The 6000-nt window shown below is 42.1% G+C and overlaps 1 protein-coding gene across 1 annotated transcript in view; it reads left to right on the plus strand.

Moving 5' to 3' along the window:
* Positions 1-5522, plus strand: part of JAKMIP2 (janus kinase and microtubule interacting protein 2) — a 114634-nt gene extending 109112 nt beyond the window's left edge. The window contains exon 22 of the mRNA XM_005298079.5: positions 4540-5522. The gene's annotated coding sequence lies outside the window, so the exon portion shown is untranslated. The remainder of the gene's footprint in view (positions 1-4539) is intronic.
* Positions 5523-6000: the final 478 nt, after the last annotated feature.

The raw sequence follows: 6000 nt of genomic DNA on the forward strand, positions 1-6000 counted from the left end.
AAGGACAAATACAAAGTACTCCACTAAGAAGGAACAATCAGTTGCACACATGCAATTGGGGAAATGACTCCCTAGGAAGGAGTACTGTGGAAAGGGATCTGGGGGTCGTGAATCACAAGCTAAATATGAGTCAACAGTGTAACACTATTGCAAAAAAAAAGCAAATATTCTGGGATGCATTATCAGGAGTGTTGTAAGCAAGACACGGGAAGTAATTCTTCTGCTCTACTCTGCACTGATTAGGTCTCAACCGGAGTATTATGTCCAGTTCTGGGCACCACATTTCAGAAAAGATGTGGACAAATTGGAGGAAGTCCAGGGATGAGCAACAAAAATGATTAAAAGGTCTAGAAAACATGACCTATGAGGGAAGATTGAAAAAATTGGGTTTGTTTAGTCTGGAGAAGAAAAGACTGAGAGGAAACATGATAACAGTTTTCAAGTACATACAAGGTTGTTATGAGGAGGATGGAGAAAAATTGTTCTTGTTAACCTCTGAGGATAGGACAAGAAGCAATGGGCTTAAATTGCAGCAAGGGCGGTTTAGGTTGGACATTAGGAAAAACTTCCTGTCAGGATAGTTAAGCACTGGAACAAATTGCCTAGGGAGGTTGTGGAGTCTCTGTCACTGGAGATTTTTAAGAGCAAGTTAGACCTTGGGGGTACACAGCGGTCTTCTAGGGGATACGTCAACTCAGCTAGATATTTGCCTAGTTTTACAACAGGCTACATAAAAAGCACTAGCAAAGTCAGTGCAAACCAAAATTTCATACTGACAGTGACTCGTTTATACTGCTCTATATACTATCTTTGCCAGTCTTGCAGTGTGGTGCACCTGGCGTGCTGTGCAAATTGCATTTTGCATCAGCATTAGCACTGATCAGGGAATGTACTTTGTGCCAGCAAAATTTTCAATAAAAATCAAAAAGTTTTCATTTGCACTGAAATTTTTGTTCAAAAGTTTTCAGGTTTATGAAGAAAAAAAATCCACAAAATTAAAAAAAAATCCAAAAATGTTAAGCCAAAATTTTTCATTTTTTCAACAAAAACTCCAAAATGTCATCAAAATGGCTGACAGAAATTTCAACATGACCAAAAAAAAGCCATTTTTTCATTGAAAAAACATTTAGAGCTGGTTGAAAATTTTCATTTCAATTAGCACAGGAAAATTCCAGCTCCCAGTTTAGACAGATTAATGAATATTTCATGAGAATTTATACATATTATTAGAGTGCCAGAGAGAAAGGGAGGGGGGATTTTCTGGTATAGAAATAGGACGGAAGAGCCACAGAATTAGAGTTTCAGAGAAAGGCTTTTCAGGAGCCGTAGGTGTAAGCCAACATCTTTAGAAATACACATTCCCTAAATTAGAAAACTGCCTACAGTTTCTAAATGAGATTCCTGACTCCTTATTGTCTGAGAGCCTGTGGAAATCTTTTAAACATGCCCTTTAACACTGAGTGGCTGCCTGCCAGAAGAAACTCTTCAGAGAGTATTTGTATGCCTGGGTTACATGGTGACTTTCAAATTACAGTCTCCTAATTATTTCCACAACATACTGAAAGTCAGTCTAAATTCCTGCTCCCAGACATGTCACCTCCTCCCTCTGCTTTAGAGTAGGAGATGAAAGCACAGTCACATGGGAAGAAAAAATCAGAAGCAAAGTTGAGTACATTGTAACCACCATATTCGGTAATTGCATTTATGCCAGAGTGACCTATATGGAGAGCTCGTCCATCCAGGTAATATCTGGCTAGAGAAAGCTGATGAGGGTGCTTCAGGTTGGAGCTTCTCATTAACAGTCCAGTAAAGACCATGCAGAAGATTATAATTTCTGTTCCTTTGCACACAGTCGTCCTTCAACCTGCAAGTGACCCATCTCCGATTTCTAGGACATAATGGAATGTTTGCCAATTGCTGGACTCAGACTTGAATTCTCAGCTGTACTGAACTCACAGAGCCAGGGGACAGTCAAGGGTGACTCTAAACCATTTTTATGCTTCCCCCAATCTAATGGATTGGCTGGAATTATAGTGGGCACCCCATGTAAATCAGAGCAGTGTTAAGGCCAATCTAATTTACATTGGCTGAAACAATTACCTAGGAACCATTCCACTGGATCAGGATCCACCCACCTCTATCCCAACCCATCTCTTCCCACATCCTTTGGCTGATTTTACAACATGGCCAAATTCAGCTCTTATTTACACTGGTGTAAATGAACAGTCACGTCATTGAAATAATCAGAGTTACTTTATGTATAACACCAGTGTAACTACAGCAGAATTTTGCCCAGTGGAGTTACTCCTCATTTAAAGGCTGTGATATCAGAATCAGGCTCACATTTCCCTGCCTTAGGCCTGGTCCCCACTAACCCCCCACTTCGGACTAAGGTACACAAATTCAGCTACGTTAATAACATAGCTGAATTCCAAGTACCTTAGTCCGAACTTACCGCGGGTCCAGACATGGCAGGGAGGCTCCCCCGTTGATGCCGCGTACTCCTCTCACCAAGCTGGAGTACCGGTGTCGACGGCGAGCACTTCCGGGATCGATCCGGGATCGATTTATCGCGTCTAAACCAGACGCGATAAATCGATCCCAGAACATCGATTGCCTGCCACCAGACCCGGAGGTAAGTGTAGACGTACCCTTAGGGAACCATGAAAGTCTAGGAAGTCATTCAGGCCCAGATGCTCAAAGGTAGGCGCTAGATTGTCTAATATGATTAGATATCTATGCTCACGTTTTCCTCTGTTGCTCCTCTCCATGCCTGAGTGTAGTTATGGGAGCTGTGTCCAGGTGGCAAAATCTGGCATTTCTAGGATATCCCATCAGATAGCTAAAGTCCCATCCAAAGAAGAGACTCATTCGTCTGTTGTTTTTCATGCAGAAAATTAGGATCTCATACCCATGCCCTGCCTGCTTGCCTTCCTATGAGCAGGGAGAGGGATTTAGATCAGCAGGAAGGAGGGGGAAGTGAACTTTACAGCTCAATCTGGGTCGAGAACAGAAAATCTGCCATGACAATGGAGAAATTACAGAAGTACGGGGGAATGTCAATGCAGAACATACTGGAAGGGCTTCTTCCAATTCTGTCTAAATCCCAGGGGTGCAATTTGCACCAACTCAGTCTACCTCCCCCACCCTGATGTGCTCATTCCTTACTGCGAGCAGGGAAGATAGCCCATGAACATTTTGGGAGAGGTATAGATAGCCTTGGGAGAGGCGTTGGCAGAAAACTCTGCATTATCATTGGATGGTAGCATCACTATAGTTGAGACTAGCATACTATTTAACAGCTGGTTTTCAAAGTGCTCTAACATCCACATGCACACCCAGATTGCCTTGAAATTTGCATTGCCTCATCAGGTCTTAGGGTAGGGTTAGTGGTGCAAAGTTGGGGTCATTTGAGTAAGGGGTCCCAAAGTAGTGTCCTAAAAAAATCATACGATATCAACCTTTTATGGTTCTTATAATTTGGTGGGGGGGAGCACATGAAGCAAAAGGGTCAATGTCTTTGCCAATTGCCAGAGTACTCCTGGATGCCACTTTTCTTAGATGCTGTAATTTTTAGACTTTAAATAGATCCATTTGTAAAATTTCTTTGACGTGTAGCTGGAGACCCATTTTATGTTCAAAAAGAGTACGTTTTTCCATACCTCTCTTTACAGTTTATCATCTCCTCTTCCCTTAAGCAGCTGGGGGCATACATAGCTGAAATTTCAGATGAGGATTCATGACCTCCTAGGGTCAGTACAGCTATCACAGCTGTTGCTTTCAGGAACGATGGGGACAGGGTTACAAAGAAGGAAATAAAGTGCTTGAATGGGAGAAAAACTGTAGAATCCATCTGTGCAAAGCTCTCGGGAGTCTGTTGATATGAGATTCCCCTAGTTGAGAGGGTTTGGGAGGGAAAGGTGTGTATGTGCAAGGACATTCGGTTTGCATGGATTTTGCACCCTGTGAATTTCACTCTGTTTCAGAATTTAAATGGACCTGAAACCCCAAAGCAAAACTCAGAAGAAAAATGCCAAGTTTTTCCTGGTTTTAAGCAAAAGTCCATTATCCTTCCCAATCAGTAATAAGCAGGGTGGATGGACTCAAAACTAAACCCCAAACTTGGTCCTGGTTCATCCAAAACACAGTCCAAGTTCACTTCAAAGTTTCATGAACAAAGGGCTTGGGGGTCGTCCTTACCAGGAGAGTTCCTCCTGCTTTCATGTCTCTCTCCTTGTGGAAGTTTTAGACAGCTCTGGTAGAGCAACCTGGCTTAAGCCCTGCTCCACTGAAATCAATTGCAACATTCCCATTGACTTCTAGGGTATAGAAGTTGGGTTCTAAATCCTTGCCTTTGGTAGCAGAGGGATATAGCTTGCTGTGTTGAGGAATACCATGTGTTAGATTCTTGACTAAATCCTTTCCAGCAACGGAAAATCTCCAAAACCCTGTGCGTGGGCGGGAGGGAGGGAGTGATGGATAGATAGATGCAATCTCTCCATTTAGCTAATACAGATGTTTTTCTTTTCTATTTTGTAGAGTGCCAGACTACACAGATAAGTCCTTAGAAAGGCAAATGCTTCCAAACCCATGAAGAAGAGAACATTGTTTACACCGATTTAAAAATACAACAACAACCTGTAGCCAAGACTACAACCACCATGTATTTTAAAGCCATTATTCAAGATTTGTTACTTGACAGTTCCTGTCTAAAGATACAATATATGCTGCATTTAATGAAGTTCTATATGTCAAACTAAGAAAAAAGGAGGGGGGAGAAACAAACTGTGAACATATTAAAAAAAAATTTAAACAGAATCAGCAGATGAAGTACAAATGGGCCTTGGGCATGGAACCAAAGTTACAACAGAACAATCTATCCCTGCTGTGCAGGGGGATATTAAATGTAACAATGACACCCCATGGAAAAAAATAAATATTAAAGGGACAGAGCAGGAGAAACGTTTTTCAAAACTGTGAGGGGATATTGACAATAAAATATTCAATTTGAATCATCCGACTTCCTTACTACAGGGACTCTCTCTCTCTCTCTTTTTGGTTTTAAACTCAGGAACAATGACAGCTGCAATGTGAACAAAAGGAAAAACATACTCTGTTTTGTTTCATGATGGGCGGAACTGGGCATCGTGTCGTACGTGGTGGGGATGTTAACATGCCACCAGCTAGGAGGGCAGACGAAGGGAAGAATGTGGGTGACGGACCTGATGAGGATTTCTGACAATGCTGTAGCCTTATCTTTCTTATTGATCCATCCATAAAGAACAGCACGTACATTGTTAGATACTTTTCATACATTTTAAAGACTGACACACTGAAGAAAGGACCACACTTGATTTCACAATTACTCCTAACGTATCTAGGATCACTGGAATGGGGCTGAAGAAAGAAATAATGTGTCGGGGGGGGAGGGGAAGAATGCCTATGTTATCTGATCCCACAGAACATTGATTTCCAAGCTTGTCTAAAAGTGTATGCTAATGAACATGTGAAACAGTTATGAATATTTCGGTTTTGTTTGTCAAAGTGATTTTGTCAGCAGGCTCCCTGACAAATGGTGCATGAACCAAAAATAGGTAATAACTGGGCAAAAGCATCTTTACTAGACACAGGACAAATGTATCACTTGTCATTTGTCACAATTAAGGACCGGTAGAAGCAGTTTGCCTTTCAATGCAACACTTATCTCCCTGTTACAATGCACAGGACCTGATCTTACCCCTAAGGAATGTCTACACTGCACACTCTTTACAGCGGTGTGCAGAGTACATACACTGCATGGCCCCCTAGCACAGTGTCAATCGCAGTGTAAGTGAGGCATTGCTTAGGGAGTAAAGATATGCCAGAACTTTAGGGTACGTACCCTACATGGCTTTCTACACACCCAGGCAGTGTTTCCCCATTTACACTGCTATTTTTAGCAATGTAGTGTCCTGCTGCAGAGTCTTTCCCTGCTGCAGGCAGGAAAGGCTCTGGCAGGGG

The sequence above is a fragment of the Chrysemys picta genome, chromosome 8 (genome assembly GCF_011386835.1).
Source record: "Chrysemys picta bellii isolate R12L10 chromosome 8, ASM1138683v2, whole genome shotgun sequence".
NCBI lineage: Eukaryota > Metazoa > Chordata > Testudines > Emydidae > Chrysemys > Chrysemys picta.